The following is a 24623-nucleotide window of genomic DNA, read 5'->3' on the forward strand; positions in this document are numbered from 1 at the left end:
AGTCTATGGTTTGGAAGTAGTGTTACCCATTGAATGCGAAATCCTGTCACTGCAAATGGCCATCGAGTTACTTCTAGCCACTTCGGAAGAGGAAAAACGTTTGTTATAATTGGCTCAATTAGATGAGAATCGACGCGATGCTGCATTGGCGATCGAGACTCACGCAAAATGCATGAAAGCTCAGTATGATCGAAATGTGACCCCTCGAAATTTTTCGGAAGGAGATCTAGTCTTATTTTATGATCAAGCTAATGATAAATTAGGCGCTCGAAAATTTGTTCCTATGTGGCATGGTCCCTATGTTGTCAAGCGAAAGCTAGCCAAAGGGGCCTATGAATTGGTAGACTTTGACGGGGACCTTTGGGTAAACCCAGAAATGGTCTTTACTTGAAGAGGTATTATGCTTAACGGATGGGTATGGAGATTTTTAGTTAGGATAGTTTTTCTTTCTAGCTGTTGTGTTTTAGTTTAAACAGTGTGCTTAGATTAGAGAGTGTTTTTTCATCATTATTCCTCCTTATCTTGGTTTTACTCTTGATATTGCAGATGTCGATGCCTCTCCAAACATACATTGGTTTCACTGATGGTGCTTGTCGTAATACACAGAACATCTCTTCCACAACTTGGGTTATCTATTCACCCACTGACGAGTTAGTATCTATGCATGGGGTAAGACTCGGTCAAACAACAAACAACATTGCCGAGTATAGTGCAGTGATTGAGTTATTATCTGAATCTATTTCATTTGGGATTCAGAGTTTGATAATGAGGTTAGATTCTAAACTCGCTGTATTACAGCTTAATAGAGTGCATGCCATTAGAAATCCAGTGTTATTAAGATTATTTTTGAGAGTGCGTCTCTTGGAACGTGAATTTGATTATATTGAATATCAACATATTCCAAGATCTTTAAATACATTAGCAGATGCAATTGCCTCTCGAATGTTAAATAGACATTTGCAACAATCATACATGTAAATTTAAAACCATTCCATAACATGATTTATGAGATAAGCCGGTAATAGTGATATATATATATATATATATATATATATATATATATATAGGAGTGTGTCAAAAAATACATCGTCCTCGATCATAGGTTGAAAAACACCTTATGATCGAAAAAAATGATAAGTACAAAAAACAAAAATGTCACATGTGCCCACAATAAGCGATCATCCTATCACTGGTGATGATCTCTATAAGAAACCACTGCACGGGCCACCTTGCAAAGGAACCTCCTAAAAGGTCCTGGGACCCCAATCACATAGCACTGAAGTCGACGAGGAATGTCATCTATAGTGGTCTCCGGAATATCTCCTGTCAAGCGCTCGAGATGACCCTCCAACTCGGCCAAAACCTCTGCTGATTCGTTCTGTGGGGCTGGCGCAGGTGCAATTGGTTGCTTCCTCTCATAAGGCCGGAGAGCGGCTGGTCACTGTGGACCCACATCTGCATTTGAAATTTTTTACTATCAGTTTTGAGACGATGGAAAAATAACAAAAAATTAAAATAGGAAAAATGTTGAAAAGGATTTTACCTAACTCATTCCACTGCTCTCCTGGTGGAAGAACCATGTCTGGGTCACCACGAAAATCTATCCCAGCGTAAGGGAAGTCCTGAATAGAAGAGACCTGGTTTTCCAGCCATTGGAAATACTCAGGTTTGAATCGAGCAACCTCTGTCCTTTCGTCCAGGTGACGAGCCATAACTGCGACCCATTGCATCAGTTTGGACTCTCGAGGAAGCCCAGCTCCAACAGTATGGTGCTGCGGGATCAGCATAGGAACCCTCTCCAGGCCAAAACTCACGACCAAAGCCCCATAAACAAAGGTCTTTAGTCATCCGTTCTTGGCCCTGGTCAGTTGGCCTTTCACATTGGCCAACACGACATCGCACCAGTTGAAGATGGTTCCTCGAAAGCAATCAACTGCCATACGCATCTGGGATCCGGTGGCAATATGTAATGCGGTAGCCCCGCAAAGTCTAGTGACAGTGAACGCAATCACCATGAGCTCAGGACGAGATATGGTCTTTATGTCTATCCCTTTGTCTCTAGCATGGCTGTTGCAGTACTCTAACCTGAGGCTATCGACAGACTGGCCACCTGCCCTAGCCCCAAACAGAGTCAAGTCTTCACCTCTCTTAGGCAAACCAGTCAAGAAATATATGTCTGCCAGCTCGATTTCGAGCTGGTGGCCACCAATGAAGAAGAACTGGTCCTGTACACTCCATCTGTCAACCATCCACTGTAAGAAATCCACCTGAGCCCTCATGCCAGGAATGGCCCAGAATTTGTACAAGCCGCACACCCTCAAAGCATCAAGTGAAGGCTGATGATTCCATGCGGCGGCGTCCACGTCCTCATGCTCTCATTCATGCCAATCTAGCATGATGTACTCTCTACATCAAGTATAAGGATAAATTAAATTGCTAGAAATTATTTTGATTGGTCCATTTTTGAGAATTTTTGGGTTAAAAACCCTTGTTTGTCATACTTTGTAACCACTCTTGAACACGACACTTTTGTTCACCTGGGTTGGGAAATCCTTTGCCTAATAGTTGATCAAACCACATTGAAAGTCTTCAGCCAGTTTCCGGGTATTAACTTTGGGTCAATTGTCACCAAACCATCTCTCGTGTCGTTATGTCTTCAGGAGGTCACTGCCAATAAGCCATTCATCTGCAAAATATCTGTCATCCATCTTGACCATCCCTGAGTCAGTCCTTGCAACTAAATTTCTTCAACTTGATCTACGATTTCATGTTGTGGGCTTGCCTACGACGGATCACTTTCTATCGACATCAGCTCATTATCTAGAAATCGTCAGTACCTTGAGATCTGCATGCCTCAATGGCAGATTTCTTGCCTTTGACGACAGTTTACATCATTGACTTTCGATCAAAGGATTCCGTGACATGTTCGACATCAACACATTTATTCGCATCTCATAGATTGTACTGGGTACTTTGAGAGCCATTGACATCACTGGTGGTTTCTCTCACACTTGTTAACAGTTTACATCATTGACTGGTAATAAAGTGGTTTCTACCATGTTCGACATCAACACATTCATTCACATGGATAGAATCGTACTGTTTCGGGAAGTAGAAATGAAGACCCTGGATCTGGTTTCCACAATCCAGGTTGCGAGGAATTTTATATTCATTATATAATGGACTATTCATAAATAGATGGCTGCGTCCATACTTTGTCCACCTGAGTCTATACTTGTGATGTTTTACAAGATCATTCCTATATCAGAGCAATAGTTAGTTTTTCTAGTCAGTTTTGATTTGAGTATGGGAATGCCTACCTCAGTGATGATATGATCTCATATATATATCTTGCATTGAATGTTTTTACAGATTCCAACCGGGCTCTCCACAAGATGATCCTCGAAATGATAAAGTACTTCACTCTTCCTAAATGATCAATGGAATCCTCATCTACTACAGATTTCACACTTTAGGGGGCAATATGTTACACAAAAATATCGTCACCGTGATTATTTGCAGTCAGTATGGGTCCATCATCACTTGTACTGTCCTCCTAAGCAAGTCTCACACCTCATCTCTTCAATTCAAGCTTTGGAAATGGGAGAAAGACATTAAAAATCAATGTAACTCTGGTTCCGCACTTTCTCTCATTGTCACCTGCGGTCCCGCACGTTCTGTGTACAAAAACTGCGGACCTGCTCGCTCTGTCCCTAACGGTGTAGGTGCGGACCCCTGTGAAAGTCAAAAGGCGCAAGTTTTATCTTAAAAAACTCACTTTGGGTTAATTCTAGAGGATTCTAGAAGGAATTTTGACGTGGATTATTCGCTCTGAGGTGGTTCATGCATCCCAAAAGATAAGGAGCTAATCCCTTGATGAGAGGAGCTATCCCTTCGAAGGAGGGCTTTATCCCTTTGAAGGAGGACCTAGTAACCTCCCTCCATTGCACTATAAATACAGGTATTGGGCTGGTTGCTGGGGAGGTTAGAAGATGAACATTTTTTAGGGTAAATGTTGGTGAAATCAAGACTTCCTAGTTGAGCTTAAGAGGAGAGATCACATACCTTTTTGGCTTCATTGGGGAGTGAGTGAAACTTGTCAAAGTAGAGGAGACTTCTTGCTGGAGCCTGGGAGGAGCTTGTACAGTGTCAAGGCAAAGGTTGTAAAGTTCTTCTTCTTTTGAATTAATACAATCAAACTCATTTTTCTCAACAAGTATTTTATGTTATTTGTTTCATGGACTCCTTGACTTTCATGTTAAATATGTTTTATGATTTTGGCTTTTCAGGTGCTATTTAATTTGTTTGCCTTGTTTGTGTTTGCAGATTCACGACAAAGGAGCTCATTTGGATCGAAGGAGCGAGGGCATCCACAAGCTTGCATTGGACCTAAGGTAGGCCCTAAAAACACTTGTTTGCCATTGTTTATAAAAGCATATTTAGAGAAAGATAGTGTTTGGTTGGTTTGCTTCTCATTAGGTCTTCTTTAGATTCTAGGAATGTCTATCTTGTTCGCAAGATCGACTTATTCCGTGTGACAACCCCAAATCATTTTTTTTTCTCTATAACAACATTATTATTATTCATTAGGGATACTCATGGTATTTCCCCAACATATATACAGTAAATTCTGTAAAGGAATGGTTTTGTTCATTTGTACTTCACCGCTCTTACAACCTGATCACCATACTCCCTATGCATTAGGATCTCCATTTTCCCCATGCATTTTCCTTATTAATTTTAATCACCTATATCTAAATTATGAACACCCTTCCATGGCTATAACCATCAAGCCTTAGTGGGTGAATGCATTCCCCCAACCCACCATAACCTAGTATGCTAACTATAGGTTCATGGGTTATAGGGTCCCCCTTATACTATGAAATTCGATTTATATGATTTTGCATTAACTTCTTTATACTTTGGAATTAACCTTCTTTATTAAAGGGTGCACCTCTCTACCCTTACTATCTGCGCATTCAATGGTTACTTAGGCCCCAATGGTACCCCCGGTGAATAGAATGGTGCCACGTCCCTTGGGCCATGTGGTCTTACCCTCCCTGCATACCTGGATTCCTTGGTTGACTACACGTTGGTTGAAAGGACTTCAAGGGTGGTGATCATTTGGTTGTAGATTGACAACTCACAATACACCCTCCAACCCTAAGTGCATGAAACCCTTAAGCCTTACCTCATTCTTGCCACCACCTATTGCAGCTCTGTGGGTTGCATTCCATGACTGTCTGTGCCTGAGTTTTCTTTCTTGTGGTCGAGGTATGGCTCCCCAGTGTCAAAGGCTTAAGGAAACTATTCCAGGTTTCATGGTGGTTCTCCATGGCAACAACCCTAGTGGCGTAGGGTTTTCATGCATGTCCTTCTTAGCTTGGTTCCCTGCGCCTGCAAGGTTTCAGGGTTTTATGGCCTGCCAACATTTAAGGTAACTATTGCTATTTTTTTCTGTGAATTCGATGATTTCTCTGTACTTGTTTTTATATGAACTTTGATAGATTTTTTTGTTCTTCTCTGCAGGTTTACCTCTGGTATAGGATTTGGAAAGGTCGGTGCATCTCCCGCCATGGCCTTCGCCCTTGCACACGATGAGGTGGGTTAATTTACCTTCGACCTTTTAGCAGTTTTTCATATGAATTTCATTTCTGGGTTTGCACTCACCAAGCCTAATATGCTTGTAGGTACCCTCTCCAGCGAGTGGCGGTCCTTAATCTCTTCAAAGGTATTCACTAGACTAATGGGTTCCTCTATTGCTTAATTTGTTTTTCTTTCATAAAGGTATTGTTGATTCAGTAACTAAAGGTTGTCATATTGTCTCATGGTAGGTAACTTTCGACCCCTGGGGACCCCTGTAGTGATTACGAAAGAATTTCTCCTATAATCGTCGAGCTAAATCTACACTGTGCTCCACTGATCCGGATTTAGACAGGAACGCAATAAAACACAGAGATAACCATAAAGACAAATATGCAGCGGAAATAATACTTCATTTCATTACTGTAAAATACCGAAATATGCTTACAAAAAGAAATGGGAATAAACCAGCTAAGGCGATGGTAGCTTATCTTTGAGAAGATGTGGCGGCTACATGCCTCTGAACTGTTTTGAACTGTGATACAATGAGGCTCGAAGGCCTATTTATTTTTTAGAAACAATGAAAAATCTTTCACATCCCGAAACCTAACCCTAGAAGATGAAACACCAAATTGTGGGCCCTGTTTGGGTAAATTGGTACATCAATTTCCCGGGGTCGTAACTTTGGCATACGGTCTTTGTTTGACGCATACAATAGCTCGTTAGAAAGATCTATCCGAGCACTACCGCTTTAGGAGACAACGGACACATGTTGCCCCAGATTTCCCAAAAAACGTCGTTTAGGGCCTCAAAACGGCTCTGGAAGTTCAGGACCCGAAAAACTGCTAAAAATAGTAAACTGTGCTACAATTTAGGAAACTGAAAAAGCTAAAAGAGATAGTTGTGGGGGTCCAAATGGGATAGGTGGGTGGCCACCAACATCCACCTGGATCATTCCTCCCCCCTTAGGAAGCAATGGTCCCCATTGCATTGAGTTCCTCCTTGAGATGAGGAAGCTTCTACTGAGCTGGGTCGCTGGTGAGTTGTTCTGCAATCTCTGATGTGTCTAGAAATGGTGGGAAGGATGGTCGATGACGGTCCACATTGAACACTCGGTGCAAGCCAAGGAATGGAGGAATGTTGTGCTTCAAAGCATTGTTGCCCGTAGCCTTGGTATTGGTATAAGGACCATGTCGGCGTGGTCGGAGCTTCTGATGGGCTCTTGTAAGGCGTTCTTTTTGCAGATGCAACCAGACTTTGTTGCCCACCTGAAGCTTGTGTGGTACCCCTGAGGAGAAGTTGTTCATGTGTTCTGTCATGACTGTATCCCTTTGCTTCTGCTGCTGCGTGGAGGAACCCTTTGCGGGGGTCATGGATGTAGCAACGATCTTTCCCTTACTTTCGGAGCGAACCAGATAGAAAATAAATTTCCTAGTCTGTGAGATGAGTTTGCTGCCTTTCTTGGTAGTGATCAAAGAGGTGGCGATAGGTGGGGCTACCTCCGGTATCCTTTATAATGAATTATCCAAAGAAATAATGACAACGCGAGGCCTTGACTCATACACAGCATGTTGCCTCCACAAGTATGGCTGGCCTAATAGTACATCGTAAACATCCAGAGGTGTAACATCACACAATACCTCGTCTGTGAAGGGCTTGATGCTGTACGGAAGGCGGCACTGCTGGAAAACTTTGAGACCTCGTCCTTCATGAAGCCACTCGATACTGTACAGCTGCGGGTGTGGTGTAGTCGGTAGGCCCAACCGCTTCACGACCTCTGCTGAAATGAGGTTCTTTTGGCTACCATTTTCGACAATGAATTGCAGCGGTGAACCCTTCACCCACATCTGTGAGTGGAAAAGATGTTCCCCCTCCTCTGGATCTTCGGGCTCATTTTTCTGGATCTTGGCGGTGGCAATAGTGGCGCTGGGATCCGCATCAATGATCTGCTTCCCTTTTCCATTCCCCTTGTCAGGTTCTGGCTCAGGGTCAGAACATGCATCTGATTCGGAAGCCTTCAACTCGGCCACCAACGACTGCTTGGTCCGACACTCACTTGTATTGTGAGTGGGGTTCTTGTGGAACTCACACCACTTTCCTGTGTCCTTCTTCAGCTTCGTGGTGTTGTTCTTTTCTTGCGGCTTTGACGGGTTGTCTTGGGTCACCCTGCCTTGGCTTTGTCCTTTGGGCTTCAGATTTGCAGATCCAAAGTCTTGCTTTTTCTGTTTCAACTTCTTCTCGACCTTGACGACATATCAGTATGCTGTGCCGAGCGAGGAGATGTTTAGGAATTGTATTTCTTCCTGAATGTACTTGTGCAAGCAGCCACAGTATTTGAGTATCAAATGCTGCTCCGAATCCTTGATACCCAACTTTGTCCGAAGGGTATGGAAAAGATTGGTGAACTCCGGCACGTCTTGGTCCCTTCCCTGCCGCAGCGTGGTCCACTTTATGTATTCATCCTCATAGCTTCTGACAGGGTAGTACTACTCCTTGATGGCATCCTGGAATGAATTCCAGGTGGGTGCAGCTGAAAATAGTGAGCCAATACTTTCATCCTTCTGCTCGCAGTAGGTTTCCCACCAGTCCTTGACGTGGGGGGCTTCTTTGAGAAGAGCGAAAACAATATTTTCCTGACTCGAAAATTCATGAACAGAAAAATAACCCTCTAGCAGATTTAACCATTTATCTACGGCATCTGCGTCTATCTAACCCTCAAATATGGGGATTTCGAAATTGACTTGTACCTTAAAGGGTGTGGCATTTCCAGAGTAGCTGCTAGAAGCTGATGCGTCGCTTCTGGATAGCCACTGAAGGATCTAGGCAAAGTTGTCCATCATCGCGTTCCGTTGTCGCTCAAGGGCTTCTTCGAGCAAGATTTTGATAGGATCTCCTACCCCCTCGTCTTTCTTCTCATCCGCCATGGGAGGCCGTCAAGATTTACGAGGCTAGTATTGCAAAGGTTCGACCAGTTCAAGCCCTAACTCCTTATATCTCGACCTCATTAGGGACATGCAAAGAAAAACAGAGAAAAAGCAGACCGCTCCGATACCACTGATCCAGATTTAGACAGGAACGCAATAAAACACAGAGATAACCATAAAGACAGATATGCAATGGAAATAATACTTCATTTCATTACAGTAAAATACTGAAATATGCTTACAAAAAGAAATAGGAATAAACTAGCTAGGGCGATGGTAGCTTATCTCTGAGAAGAGATGTGGCGGCTACATGCCTCTGAACTGTTCTGAACTATGATACAATGAGGCTCGAAGGCCTATTTATTGTTGAGAAACAATGAAAAATATTTCACATCCAGAAACCTAACCCTAGAAGATGAAACGCCAAATTGTGGGCGTCGTTTGGGTAAATTGGTGCATCAATTTCCCGGGGTCATAACTTTGGCATACGATCTTTGTTTGACGCGTACAATAGCTCGTTAGAAAGATCTATTCGAGCACTACTACTTTGGGAGGCAACATGGGTCCGTGGACCCATGTTGCCACAAATTTCCCAAAAAACGTCGTTTAGGGCCTCAAAACGGCTCCAAAAGTTCAGGACCTGAAAAACTGCTAAAAATAGTAAACTGTGCTACAATTTAGGAAACTGAAAAAGCTGAAAGAGACAGTTGTGGGGGTCCAAATGGGATAGGTGGGTGGCCACCAACATCCACCTGGATCATCCACTACTAGGTCGGTCTTGAAATCTCCAGTTCTCCTAATGGCTTCTGTCTTGGTTGTGCTTCCTACATGGAAAGCTCCTCTACTTTGGCTTCCCTATTTCCCAAAATGGGTTTAAGTTCAGCCTTCATGGCTGCCATCACGCAATGCTATTTGTTACAACCCAGTTTGTTTTTAAGGTCTTTGTTTTTCTCTTAACAACGTCTTCAAATTCCTGTAGGAAATTCACTATATTGTAATTTATTTGGACATTTCTTTGTGCCTTCTGTTTGACAAGGACATCCCTCACCCTGTTGGGTTTATGAGGTTGATATATTTACTATTGTACCTTGAAGGTGATACTGCCTGAGTTATATGAACACTTTTATATATGTTTCAATTTTAAATGGTAACTTCCTTGGTTAATATAACTTGATTTGGGGTACTTCATTCTTCTGTGCATGAATTTTCTTGTATCATATGAAAAGTTGCTATTATTTTCTACTCTGTATTTCATCTTGCTACAGTCACAGTTTCTATTACAATTATGATTCATGGTTAATGAATAGTCCTATTCCATCATGATCGTTATGAGTTTTCCCCTTTTGTTTGTTTTCCTTTTTGTTGAAATTGGGAAGAGGCTCCAGAGTGCTCAACTCCTGAACGCCTCGGTTTAGTACTATAAATGTTGTGATGGTGTACTAAAATAGCTTGCGACATCTTCCTCCCTTCCATTCATCTATATACTCCATGATACTTTCTTTGCATGTGGGTTTACAATAGTCCTTTTACGAATGCATTTTCATTTGGATTTACTTGACTGTTCTAGCATTCTCGGTTTATTTTATACATGTGGATTTCTATAGCTATATTCAAATAGAATTTCACTCAACTTACTTTAAGCTCATTAGCCTGTTACATGGATATTTGTTAATTCCTTTTCTGAGTTTATTTCTCACTGGTATAAATGTAACTAGAGTCCCTCTGGATTATACTGTTGTATTAATATGAGTTCATATTAATAGTATGGTGGCTATTTTTGGGTTGTGTTATATTCTTTCCACGACTAGCCCACGTAGTTAATCGGGGGTTTAGAGGGGGGGCAGAGCCCCCCTTCATTGTGCCGACTGTGTAGCGGGGGGGGGGGGTTCACAGGGGGTTTGAGGTGTACTCGTAACCCCACTTCGCTGCCCCGAAAAATTTTGGTTTTGGACCCTATGTTAGGTTGGGTGGACCCACCTATGGTTTTGTGCATGATTTTTGCACATGTTTTTTTGGACGCGATGGTTTTCGGTCCATGGTATTGGATGCTTCAGCATGTATAAATATGTATTATAAAATTGAAAGGAACATAATGAAAAATCAAGCTGGTAGTCCCAGTTTTGGGATCCAGGGGAAATCTCTGTGTATATGTGTTTTATGTGTTATGCTCTCGCATTGTTTATTTTCTATGTTTTAGAATTCGTATGCAGGTAACTTCTATACGGGGTTAAAACTTACATTTGGTATCAGAGCTATTTTGGCTTCAAGGGGATGCCTTTGTTGCTGAGGGGTTTCACTTGGGCCTGTGGTAGACCCTGTTCAGTGGGAGATCTGTGACATCAATTCTGGTGGTGAAAGAAGATGGCGAGCAGTGGAAAGATGGAGATCGAGAAATTTAATCGTCAGAGTTTTGAGTTGTGGAAACTCAAGATGGAGGATCTATTTGTGGATAAAGATCAGTGGGTCGCGGTAGATCCGGGTATTAAACCAACGAGAGTGTCCGATGAAGAATGGAAGAAGTTGGATCAGAAGGCAAAGAGCACAATACGATTGTGTGTCTCAGATTCAGTATTGCTAAATGTATCAGGGGAAGCTACGACAAAGGCTTTGTGGGACAAGTTAGGGACTTTGTACCAATCTAAGTCTCTGGTGAATAAACTATTCCTACAGAAAAAGCTGTATAACTTGAGGATGAAAGATGGAGACTAGGTGACAGAGCATCTGAACACATTTAATACTATGGTAAGTCAGTTAGCATCTATTGATATTAAAATTTCAGATGAAGATAAGTGCATCAGTTTGTTGTGTTCTCTACCAAATTCGTGGGATAGTTTGGTTATTGCAATAGGTAGCAATGCAACTGCCTTGTAGTTTGATGAAATAGTCTCATCCTTGCTGATGGAGGAGATGAGATGGAAAAATATGGAGAGCTAGAATGGTGATGCCTTGTCTATACGAGGATGGTCCCAGAACAAAAATAAAAATAAGTCATCGAGTGGGAGATCTAAATCTAGAGGGAGATCTAAATCTCTAGGAAAACCTATAAAGGTGGTGTGCTGGAAATGCAGAAAGGAAGGGCACTACCAAAGGGACTGTAAATATAAAGCTCCTGATAAAGGAAAGGGATCTGATGATTCTACTTCTGCAGAGGTGAAAACCACCTTAGATGAAGGTGGGGATGTGTACTTGGCTTCTTCAAGTACACATGTAGATCATGAGGCATGGTTAATTGACTCAGGTGCATCCTTTCACTTCACTCCCCATAGAGAGTGGTTCTGCGAGTATGAGAAATATGATGGTGGTGATGTCTTCTTAGGGGATGATAGGAAGGTTCGAATTGTTGGTCGCGGAAAAGTAAAGTTGAAGCTGCAAGGTGGAAGGGTTAGAACACTTCCGGGTGTTCTGCATATTCCTGCATTGGCTAGAAATTTGATTTCTATAAGCAAGTTGGATGATACAGGTGTAAAAACAGTGTTCGAGAAGGATACCTGCAAGATTGTTTAGGGAGCACTGGTATTGATGCGGGGAGTTCAGATTGGAACTCTATACAAGCTGCAAGGTAGCGTGGTTGTTGATGGGTGCAACAGTTCTGTGGTTCCTAAAAGTGGAGCAGAAAATCTAGTGGTCTCTAGAGATAAGACCATGTTGTGGCATCAAAGGCTTGGACATATTGAAAAGAAGGGCCTTTGAATACTTCATGGTAAAGGTATGGTAGAAGGTATGAGTAATAGCTCTCTGGATTTTGATTTCTACGAAAATTGTGTATATGGGAAGCAGAATTCGGTGAGTTTCCCCTCTGGTAGTAAGAGGGCGAAACAGATATTAGAACTTGTGCATAGTGATGTGTTTGGACCTGTGAAGGTTCCGTCATTGGGTAAGTCTGTGTACTATGTATCATTTATAGATGACTTCTCAAGGAATACATGGATATATTTCCTTAGGAAGAAATCTGAAGCCTTTGACAGGTTTAAAGAATTTAAGGCTCTGGTCGAAAGCAGACAGAGAAGAAGATAAAGGTGCTGAGGACATATAATAGTGGAGAGTTTTGCGGTAAGGAATTTGAAGAATTCTGTAAGAAGTGTGGTATAACACGGTAGAAGACTACTCCATATACACATCAGCAAAATGGAGTTGTAGAAAGAATGAACAATACGTTGATGGAAAGGGAAAGAAGCATGCTCAGTGGTGCCGGGTTAGGATAGGAATTCTGGGAAGAGGCGGTGGAGACAGCATGTTACCTGGTCAACAGATCACCTTCATCAGCGCTGGAGGATAAGACTCCACAAGAGGTATGGACTGGTAAGAAACCATCTCTTTCACATCTGAGGGTATTTGGATGTGATGCATATGTACATGTTCCAAAGGAGAAATGAACCAAGTTGGATAGTAAATATGAAAAGTGCATCTTTATTGGGTATAAGGATGGTTTAAAGGGTTATAAGCTTTGGAACCCAAAAACAAGGAAGGTTGTGTACAACCGAGATGTGATGTTCAGAGAGGTGAAATATGTTTTTAAACATGAAGTACAACCAAAGGAACCTGAGAAGATAGAGTTTGAGATAAAGGAGGAAGAATCAGACTCTACAGCAGAGGAGGAATCAGAAGATGAAGAGCCACAAACTTCAGGTATGAGAAGATCAGTTCGAGAAAGAAGGCAGCTAGAAAGGTATAGTCCATCTACTTTCTGTTCAAATTTTGCTTTATCTATTACTAACGATGATCCCAGAACTGTGAAGGAAGCAGTAGATTCAGAGGATGGAAAACTATGGAAAGAGGCCATGGTTGATGAAATGGAATCTTTACACAAAAATGAGGCTTGGGATCTAGTGGAGTTGCCAGCTAGAAGGAAACCCATTGGCAACAAATGGGTGTTCAAGAAGAGCAAATGCAGAAGGAAAGGTGGAGAAATACAAAGCTCGGTTGGTAGAAAAAGGTAATTCCCAGGTGCGGGGAATTGATTTTGGTGATATTTTTTCTCCTGTTGCCAAGGTAACTTCTATTAGGTTACTTTTATCTGTTGATGCTGCTTTTGATTTTGAGGTAGAAAAGATGGATGTGAAGACAACATTTCTTCATGCGGATTTGGAAGAGGAGATGTACATGAAGCAACCTGAAGGCTTTGCGGTGAAGGGTAAGAAAGAACTGGTATGCAAGTTAAAGAAGTCTCTGTATGGGTTAAAACAGTCACCAAGGATGTGGTATCAAAATTTTGATACATTTATACGGGGACTTGGCTTCACTAGAAGCAAAGCAGATCACTGTGTGTATTTTAAATTAATTGGTGACCGTGTTATTTATCTGGTCTTGTTTGTGGATGATATGTTGCTGGTTGGAAATGACAAAGAAATTATCCAGGATTTGAAGACCCAATTGTCCTCCAAATTCGACATGAAAGATCTTGGTGCTTCAAACTATATTTTGGGCATGGAAATTAAAAGAGATCAAGAAAAGAGGAAGCTCTGGTTAAACCAGAGGAAGTATGTCGAGACAATACTGTAGAGGTTCAATATGAAAGATAGTAAACCAGTGGAGGTTCTTATTCCTTTAGGTGTAAAGTTATCTGTTCAACAGTGTCCCAAGACACAAAAAGAGGAAGAGGATATGTCCCATGTTCCATATGTAAGTGCAGTTGGTAGCCTGATGTATGCAATGATCTATACTAGACCAGACATTGCACATGCAGTGGGAGTATTGAGCAGGTTTATGTCAAAACCAGGGAAGGAGCATTGGATAGCAGTGAAGCGGGTTTTCAGGTATTTGTGTGGCACTAGTGATTATGGTTTGTGGTACCAAGGAAGACTAGGATTGGACAGAGTTTTGGATATCTGTGGCTTTGTTGATGCAGATTGGGCTAGATATTTGGATCAGAGAAGATCTATAAGTGGGTATGTGTTTAACCTATTTGTAGGTGCATTTAGTTGGATGAGTAAGAAACAATCTGTAGTGGCACTATCAACTACAGAGGTAGAATACATGGCAGCCACTCATGCAAGCAAGGAAGCAGTTTGGTTGTAGAGATTGTGTTCTAGTATGGGGTTAGTACAGGGAGCTATAAGGATAGACTGTGACATCCAAAGTGCAATTTTCTTGGCAAAGAACCCTACTTATCATTCAAAGACAAAGCACATTGATGTTCAGTATCAGTTTGTGAGGGATATGATAGAAGACAAAAAGGTGTTGCTGGTAAAGGTGGACACTTTGAAGAATACTGCAGATGAATTGAAAAAATCTATGAGCTCTGAGAAGTTCTCTTGGTGTAGAGAGACAATGGGCATTTCAGGGCTGGAAAAACTACTGAGCTCTCTTTCGGCTCCCTGTGGAAAGAAAACAACAAGTGGGAGAATGTTGGGTTGTGTTATATTCTTTCCATGACTAGCCCACGTAGTTAACTAGGGGGTTAGAGGGGGGTCAGAGCCCCCCTTCGTTGCCCTGATTGTGTAGCGCGGGGGGGGGGGGGTCCACAGGGGGTTTAAGTTGTACCCGTAACCCCACTTTATGGTTAATTTGGTTTTGGACCCCATGTTAGGTTGGGTGGACCCACCTATAGTTTTGTGCATGATTTTTGCACATGTTTTTTTGGACGCGATAGTTTTCGATCCATGGTATTGGATGCGATGGTTTTCGGTCCATGATATTGGATGCTTCGACATGTATAAATATGTATTATGACATTGAAAGGAACATAATGAAAAATCAAGTTGGTAGTCCCAGTTTTGGGATCCATGGGAAATATCTGTGTATATGTGTTTTATGTGTTATGCTCTCGCATTGTTTATTTTCTGTGTTTTAGAATTCGTATGCAAGTAATTTCTGTACGGGGTTAAAACCTACAACTATATTCATTAGGCAACATTACTGTTCCATACGTAATTCTGGAATGACACTTACAGTCTCCTTCCTTCTCATTTATTTATGCTCAGATTTCACAAGGTGTGCCGAGCACAAATGCAGTGCACTATGGCCTCCAAACTCTCGGCTGCCTTGGGTGGAACTAATGTTCCTAACTGATTCCAACCTGTCTGGTATAAGGTTGTAATGGTTTATTCATTCCCTTTTTTCATCTCATTCCCAGGCCTTAATTTTATTACCCTTGACTTGTCTACATACTAAGCATAATTTAATATCCATCGAAAATCAATTGCATGATTCATTCAGCAAGCACGCTAAGCTTAAGTTAATATTCATCGAAATTCAAATGCATGATTCATTTAGCAAGCATTCTAAGCATAAATTAATATCATCGAAGTCTAAATGCATGATTTATTTCAGCACGATAATATTTACAATAATACCTATGAGAAATTCCTCAAATTCCTTAGATGCAAAGAAGAGGAACCCCCATGTTATTTTCACAAAACCATATTTATAATTACAAAAGTGAATTCCAAATAGGAGAGTTGTTGAAGAAAAAATCTGGTCCAACAATTTTTATTGGTCAAAATTACTTTTCTTCTCTTGTTGGTCCTTTTCCATTTCTCCAAATATTCCATTCCTCATCTTCCTAACTTCTCTCCTTCCAACAACCAATCAAAAGTAAATTAAATTGAAAATCAAAATTAGAAATGCCAAATCTGGGAAAAACGATCATCTCAAATCAAATCCTAATTAAATAAAACAAATAAAAATAAACAAGATCTTCCAATGGATCCTTTTGAATATCTTGTTGATCAAAGAGAAAAGCATCAAATGGATCTGCAATCAACAAAGACTTTGGGCAAATGAAAATGCAAAAACTAAACTTAGAAAATTAGTTTTGGCTACAAATTCGGAGCTCAATTTTCTGCTAAATTTAGACTCAGTTAATGACTGAATCTAGTCATTCAACCACTTCAAAAATATTCTCCATATTTTTATCTATCTAACGAGCTATCTTGGGCCTCATTTGGCCAAGTAAAACTCAACTTATGAGCTTCCAAAGTTGAAGTGTCAAAACTATCAAAGTTCTGGAAAAATTTCTGCCTATGCCAAAATTGGACATTTTTAATTACAAATTCTAATTCTAATTAGCTGTACAATTAAATTTAAATTCTAATTAATTACAATTGTTAAAATAATTATATACAAGTTAATTATAATTATTAATATTCAAATTATATTAATTACAAATTAATTAATTAAAGTTATTGCGTAAATTTATTTTTTTAAATTTAATATTATAGTTACAAACTATATATAAAAATGAAATAATTAAAAATTAATTAATTTAAATTTTATTAAAAAAATAAAAATAAAAATATGACACATGTCATTAGGCTAGTGGCTCAATATGCATGGGCCAAAGTGGCTAAATGAATAAGCCATGGCGAATCAAAGGATGCATAAGGAGGGAGTTAATTGAAGTAGAGAAGGGAGTCACAAGGAGTTAAATTCAGAGAAGGTTTATCAAAGGTGTTAGCTATTGGGCATTGGAGATTTTAGAATGATGTGAAATAAAATGTCCCGAGCTCTCAAAGTCTCGAGGTTCTGATAGAAGGAGGGAGGACTGAGGTGAGGTGAAGAGTATATTATATTGGGATTTTTAATTTATTGGAGTATCGGAAGTTTTTAAAAGAGACATTGGGAGTTTAATAAAAAGGTGTTGATACAAAAATGTTCTGATATGATATAAGAGGGAGTTAGGTGGGAGGCATAAGGTGTGATATTAGGCCCAAATGGAATGGGCCCTACTCATAAAATACAACCAATTTGCAATTAAAAAACTGACAAAATGAACTACAATCACTTTGTAATTTTGAGATTTCAGATCTCATAAATCATTTTAAAATTGGGATTTAATCATAGACTTACGAAATCCAAAAACACCATAATTTTAATTGTTCTACAATTTGGTTGTGGTGATTTTGTAGGACCGTTAGTGAAAAATGAAATAATTAGTAAAAATTAACTAAAAATCAATATTTACAATTAATTACTAGTTTATTTACAAAAATTAAAATAATATACATTTTGTACATTTTTTTTATCCCAGCGATAAAAATTATCGAACTTCGGAGAAGCACCATTTGCAAACCATGCAACCAAAAAAGATGAAACGAGAACCGATGGAAAGCTAGTGAAACATTGAATGCAATGAAGCAATCAAAAGAAAAATCCGAGGAAAATAAAAAGATGGCAAAATTGTAGTACACTTAACCAAAAGAAAATATTAAAAGGTGATTTAGCCAAAAACTTATGGAAAAGGTCTCCATTATTTGAAATAAATACATCAAAAGGGACGGGTTGAGTTTTCACCTCAACATGGCCATATCTTCCTTGATCTACCTTCCAGTAGTTAACTATTCCTTAAGGAACCTTCTCAGCTACCGCTTGTTGGACCAAAGGACACACTAAGGACCGGGGGGGTGTGAATTAATGAGAGAGAAATTTTACCACTTCATAACTTTTCATAATCAATTGATCATAATACAATGAACCATAACCATAAGAAGCATATAAATATGTAAGATAGTTCACCATAAAGCTAACTTGATATCAATTACACATCAAGAAGCCATCACATCAAAGAGATAGAAGCTTTTATGTGGAAAGCCATATGGGAGAAATCCACAAATGCTTCTTATTTGTATTCAAATTCATTACATAGATTTTTAGCATCTTACCTACTAGATGAAGACACCACAAGATATGTAAGCTGCTACTTACGGTAGGTTACAACCTAGTTGAGGTACCAACCTCGAAAGAATGCAAGCAACTTCTCACTCAAGGCTACAACTTGATTAAGGCACCAACCTTGATGATGAGTGAGCTCAAACATGATCTAGGCTCCAACTGTATTGACACACACCTTAATGATGAGGGACCTCCACACTACTCTAGGCTCTAGCATGATTGAGGCACCAACCACAATGATGAGTGGACTTCGAACTACTCTAGGCTTCAACCTGATTGAGGATCCAACCATAATGGAGGAACCCACCTCCTCCTTCAAATTATTATGGAGCTATATTTAATATCATTTTCAAACTAGATCCACTCTCATAATCAATCACTAATTATAAATAACGTTACAATTTGCAATCACATCCTATAAATACAATCACTAAAAACATATCATAATATGCAATCACTATCACTGCAACACCTACAACCATTGTCTCCACAATCAATTGTCATAATCTACAATCGATGCCTCAAATTTTCATATAAATACATATCACCTATTGTCGTGCTATTGACCATAGTTTATCGTACCTTGTCACAACTCTGCCATAATGTTTTCATAAATCTCGTCACATATGACCTATATTAGAAACTGTGCTTTCTATATATCTAAAACTACTTCAGCCTTCTCATAAACCCTCAAAAACATGAAATAGAGATTTAGATAATCAAATATATGTCAACAAGGTATTTCATGCCCTTAGATGCATTCACCTTTGAACAATGGTTACTATGCAACTTCCTACTTTCAAATAGGACCAATAATGAGCCCAAAAACCCATAAAAGCATACAAAACATTATATTGAATTAAAGGCTCTACAAATTCCCCTTTCTAGGCATCCCTATACAAAGTGGTCTTTTCTTGGTTCTAGTGCCTTAAAATGTTCACCATCAACGGTTTCTTAAGAATTTGACAAAATGAAACCTATGGAGGAAAAATAAAATTAATTTCAAAGTTGGTGGAAGAGAATCTTCAAACCTTGACCTTGGATTTACAAGCCTTTACCATTACCAATTCTTTTATACATTGTGACTAGATATGTCTTCCTCCCAACCTCATTTTATTGTGTGTTATAACTCCAATCGATTTGAGGACTTGGACCACTCTCGTGGACAATCCTTGTCAAACCAATGTGCCAACTATGCAAGTCAAGTCTGACACATCATTATTATATCCAAGCGAACTACACAAACGCTGCCAATGTGCCCATTCCACGTGCCTATAATTACCATTCACCATTTGATCATTTCATATCTCTTCTTTGGGTGACTTAATACAACCAAACATCATTCTTCTCAAGTGACTAATATATGTTTCTAAATCAACCAATCACTAAAAAGTGTGTCCATATGGCTCAACAAGGTGTCCAATCAAATGTTCAACAGAGTTTTCCAACTCATCATAGCACTATGGTGATCATTCCAACCATACACTAGTCAACAAGTTTATAGTATTACCAGTTCGACGTGGTGTGTACCAACATACTAACGGATTCTTGACAACTGACACAATGAGTCAACACATACAAAACCAATTGTTTCAACATGTTAAGTCAACTCAGACCATGTGTTGTCAATCTAGCCTTCACAAACCTTTGCATCTTTGCTCACATGACTAGTCCATGTGTCTATATTAACCAATCACAACCATCTTCACATATGTGGCCAAACTATGCTATATGTTAATACTACCTCTATCAAAATATATTATCGGAACTGGGCTTGGCTAGACTTCTACCAAACATTTATCACCACCAAAATGTTCTAAGCCACCACAATATCAACAGGATTGGTCTTTATCTAATTTTTTTTTTGCCAAAATTAAACCCTTTTTACATATGTAATTTCCAACTCGTAATTTGATCCAATAATATAACATTGAACTCCTCCAAACTAGAGCTGTAGATGAACTATAACAATAAATTCGACTAGACTTTCACCACAGTAGAGCTATGTAATTTGAATTCCACCAAGAAAATTAACCAAACAAAATATTTGTAATGAATGATACCATAACAATGAACTTTTGCAATACTTTGTAGAAACCAAAAATTTTCATTCAAAACTTCAAACTATGAACTAGAACCAAATCATTTACTTTACTCTAGCTCACTATCATATGTTATATATAACCATGTGGTGGTCATGAGGTTTGAGAGCTGACCATAGAACCAACATTAAAAATTCAAATTTTAGCCCTAGCTAAACATACAACCATGCCATGGGGCCTGATTCTTAGGGACATTGTCCACACACATGATGTAATCATGCCATGTGGAAGCTTGTAAGGGGTGTCATATGTCACTCACTTTGAGACATTTTACCAATCAAAACTAGCTAAATATGTCTACCATGTGGCAGCCCCTAGTGACACCACATCACTACGATGATGTCATCTTCAAATGTGTCATGCTGACTATGCTACTAAATATGTCAAAAAGCCATGTGTCATTCATTTAAAAGGTCCATGCCATTTTCCTCACTTGTAACAAACCAATACATGCCATATGTCCTCATATTGTTGGGTTTGCAGGGTTGATAAAATGTTTTGCAACTATGACATCATCTGTCATTTAATCTCTTCATCAAGTCGTCATATCCATATGATATTCTCAAATTTTAATGGGGTTAAATGTCATACATGTTGCTTAATTATCCAACATTGACTAAACCACTAAACCATGGATCCACCTGTAAAATGTGTACTCTTTAAGACATTAATGTTTGGGGTTTTTTCCTATAGTTTGGGACTCCAACTAATGTTGATATTCAAATGGCCATAATTTCTTATCTAGGAGGATTATTTTAGAGAAAGATATACCACTGGGAAGGTATTGATGATTCCTATGAAACCATGATGTTTATAGGATAATTAGGGAAACATAACCTTATAAAAAACTCAATAAACTTCAATCTTGCTATGACTTCACTTAATGAGGGTATGAACGACAACAGTCTAACATACTAGTTCATAATGACAACACAATGTGAAATAATAATGAGTACATGAAATTGCAAGGAAAGAAGAAGAAATGGAGTGTTTACTATGTGTTGTTTCTATTTCACAATTTGATTGGGTGGAATAAGCAAGGTAATAATGGAATCAAGACTAAAAGGTATGCAAGATCATTCAACAACCACAAAAGGGACCCAAGTGTACGAGGCATTTTTTTTGGAAAAATGATTCAAAGTAGTATTGACATCACCTATATTTATGTAAGAATTCCCAACTCAAACAAAAGATCCTTTTGGAATAACACAATTTTCCAATAGGATGAAATTGAGAGTTCTTCATAACTCATAATAGGATCAAGAAGGACCTTTTAATAAGAAGGTATTAACACTGATGTTCAAAAGTTTGTGACTAAATGTGTGCCAATAGAATAAGGGAGACATAATCAAGATCCCAGGTCCATTACAATCATTAGTTATACCAAGTCAATGTTTTGAATATGTTTTGATGAATTTTATTATAAATTTACACAGATATAAAAGAAATAATGTCATTATGGTTGTTTTATATCAAATAACAATGTATGTCATTTTTTTTCTCTCTTTATTGATCTGAAAATGGAATGTACTTGTTTAAGGGTGCAAGGTATCCATTTCCAATAATTTCAACTGTGAGCTAGACACTCCAAATGACCTCTAAAAATGTACAAACTTCTTATTTCTTATACAGAGATAGACTGTAGGGGCATTCACCGGACATGTCACCTCTAAAAAGAGGATGAGTTCCAGAGGCTACCTGGCCCTCTATAGGCTCTGCCTAAAGAAATAACAAAGTAAACACTTATAAGTCTTTGACATACACATACTTGAAGGTTAAGGTCTTGCGGAATAAGACAAGTAACTTTCTGTAGCTGAATAAGTGATTATGTGTGTATGCAAGTTATATTTATTTACTGTTTAATACTTTATATCAGTTTTGTTTAGCATATCATCTTCAGCAAATAAAGACATCAAAATGATAAAGCAGTTCACCCCCCCCTTTGGGCTACATCTGCTGGACCAAACCTCTCCAACTAGGCTTGCCCTCTTGTATTAAAATTGCTACAACAGCTAATACAAGAATATGGGTGTCTCAAAGGACAGATCTAACTGTAAATACAGAATCAAAAGATAGGAATTAGCCAAACATGCTCTTTCCCAAACACTAAACAGTGAATTTTGTACCTTATACAGTACTTTCCCCAATTGGCCCTAGTGGCCCTTTAAACTTGCATGGAGAATTTTGAGGTGAAGATGACCTCAATTGGTTCTGAAACCTCTACCATTAGACTCAGAAGGTTGAAAATAACAGACATAGGCTTTTGAATCACCAAAAATGGATGAACAGAGCCCCCAAACAGCTCCTGCACTGAAATGGCCCTTGTGGCCCTGAAAGCTTCCCTGAAGCTAAACAGTGAGAAGAATGCCTCAAAAGGAAAAACGAGCTGTAGAAATGGATTCAAAAGGCTGGAAAACTTCAGGAATGACCTTCTTTCCACTTCCAATGGCTGCAAAATTCCCAATGCAGCACCCAAACTGATTTGGCCCTGGTGGCTCTTGGAACTTCCACGAAGCAAAAACACCTGCAAATGATCTCAGATGGCTGTAAAACCTATGAAAATTGCTTCAGAAGGTCGAAGAGACCCAAAATAAAATAAAAAATTCGTCCAAAACCGACTTTCCTAGCCAAAGTTATGGCCATTTAAAGTTTCTCCAGTTTGCCCCTAGAAAAACTCCAGCTAACTTTAGTTAACTCCAGATAGCTCCGCCAATTATGGTGGGTCCGCCAAATTTGGCGCTCCTGCCAAAATTCCGCCAAATTAACTGCAGTTATATTTAATGTTTGGTGGTTGCCTCGGATTTCGTGCCAGGCGGAATATTCATTTTTAATTTTTTTTTTGAAAAATTAAAATTTCTAATGTTATGGACAAATTCTTCTTTTTGCCATAACTTCCTCATACGGCGACCGTTTTTCGAACCGTTTGCGGCACCAGAATTGGGAAGACGAGAAATTTCTAGTCATTCAACTTTGAACCAGTTCTAAGCAATTTAAATTTTGAGCATTTTACGACACTTAGGACATGAGCACCTGATCATTTATCATCCTTTTAATGCAAGTACAATTGTAGTAGCATTCATGGAAATAGTCCAATAGCTACATTGAATTCTAAATATTATTGTAAGTGATAGATCTAATTTTCATTGGAATTTTTTTGACTAAAATATTTTCCTATATGAGTACTCAATTGGCTCATATCTAATATTATGATCTTCAATGTTAAATGCAAGGTAATATTGCCAATAAATGTTTAGAAGGACAGCTTCATTGCTTTTCATATGATAAACAGAGACAATGGGTCAAGTTTTTTCCCTTGGTAAAATGGTGGTACAAGATATCCTTTCATACTTCATTAAAAATGTCCCAATTTATAGAACAATATGGATATCATCCTCCATTCATCACATAACCATTGAAACTGAATTTAAAGATTCAAGCATTGAAGGACCACATAGGGCATCAACAAACGTTTATGAAATTATTGAAGGAAAACTTGGTTATAGAACACAATATGATGAAACAAGAAAACATATCAGCATTTTAATGAAAGGTAATTTGAAGTGGGAGGCAGGATATAATTGAGGATACACCTATAAAAATACATATCCCTCAAGCAACAAAATAAGGACAGTAAATTAGCATTCAAGTATTATGGCCCCTATAAGATATTGCATAAGTTTAGAAGTATGGATTTAAAGTTGGGGTTACCTCCACCTTCGCATGTACATCCAATATTATATGTTCTTTCTTAAATAAGGTAATTGGTGACAAGATTCCATTCCAAACTATTTTACCATAGATTAATGAAGAAGTTAAAATCATATAGAATCATAAACAATCCTTGAAGCATGGGTTAAGCAGATGTGAAAACAAGTAATTACTATGTACCTTGTCAAATGAAAGAACTTGCCAATGGAAGAGGAAATATGGGAAGGTGATCTCTTCAGGTAGAAACACTCACATTTAGTGAAGTGTTGAGGACAACACCTATTTGAAAGGAAGGGGCGTGTTAATTGAAAAACCCCTTATTAATCCCTAGATACAAAGTTATTGAATTTATAGTGTTGTATTACTAGATCACCCAGATCCTTTCATTGTACCCTCACATTATAATTATGCCCTTTGTCCCCACTCTACACACACACATACACACCAACGATACCTAGTCTCAGGATCATCTCATCTTTTCTTATGTATTAAATTTATTGTAAAAGTATGTTACACACTTGAAAACAATTTTATTCATTGATTTATAATCATTTTTGTTGGATCCAAATTATAGGAAAGACATGGGAGTTTTCCAGAGCTTGTAAGCTTTGCATCCTTTTCAAAGTCTGTCAGCTCTACATCTATCATTTCTCTTCTTTGCATGGATTATAGAAACACCCCAATTCTAAGCACTATT

At 38.9% G+C, this 24623-nt stretch overlaps 1 pseudogene; it reads left to right on the forward strand.

The window, feature by feature from the left end:
- Nucleotides 1-24623, forward strand: part of LOC149191406 (uncharacterized) — a 135856-nt pseudogene that overhangs the window by 103408 nt on the left and 7825 nt on the right.

This window comes from Pinus tabuliformis, chromosome 2_2 (genome assembly GCF_031772625.1).
Source record: "Pinus tabuliformis cultivar Carrire ecotype Pingquan chromosome 2_2, CPIR1, whole genome shotgun sequence".
NCBI classification, from domain to species: domain Eukaryota; kingdom Viridiplantae; phylum Streptophyta; class Pinopsida; order Pinales; family Pinaceae; genus Pinus; species Pinus tabuliformis.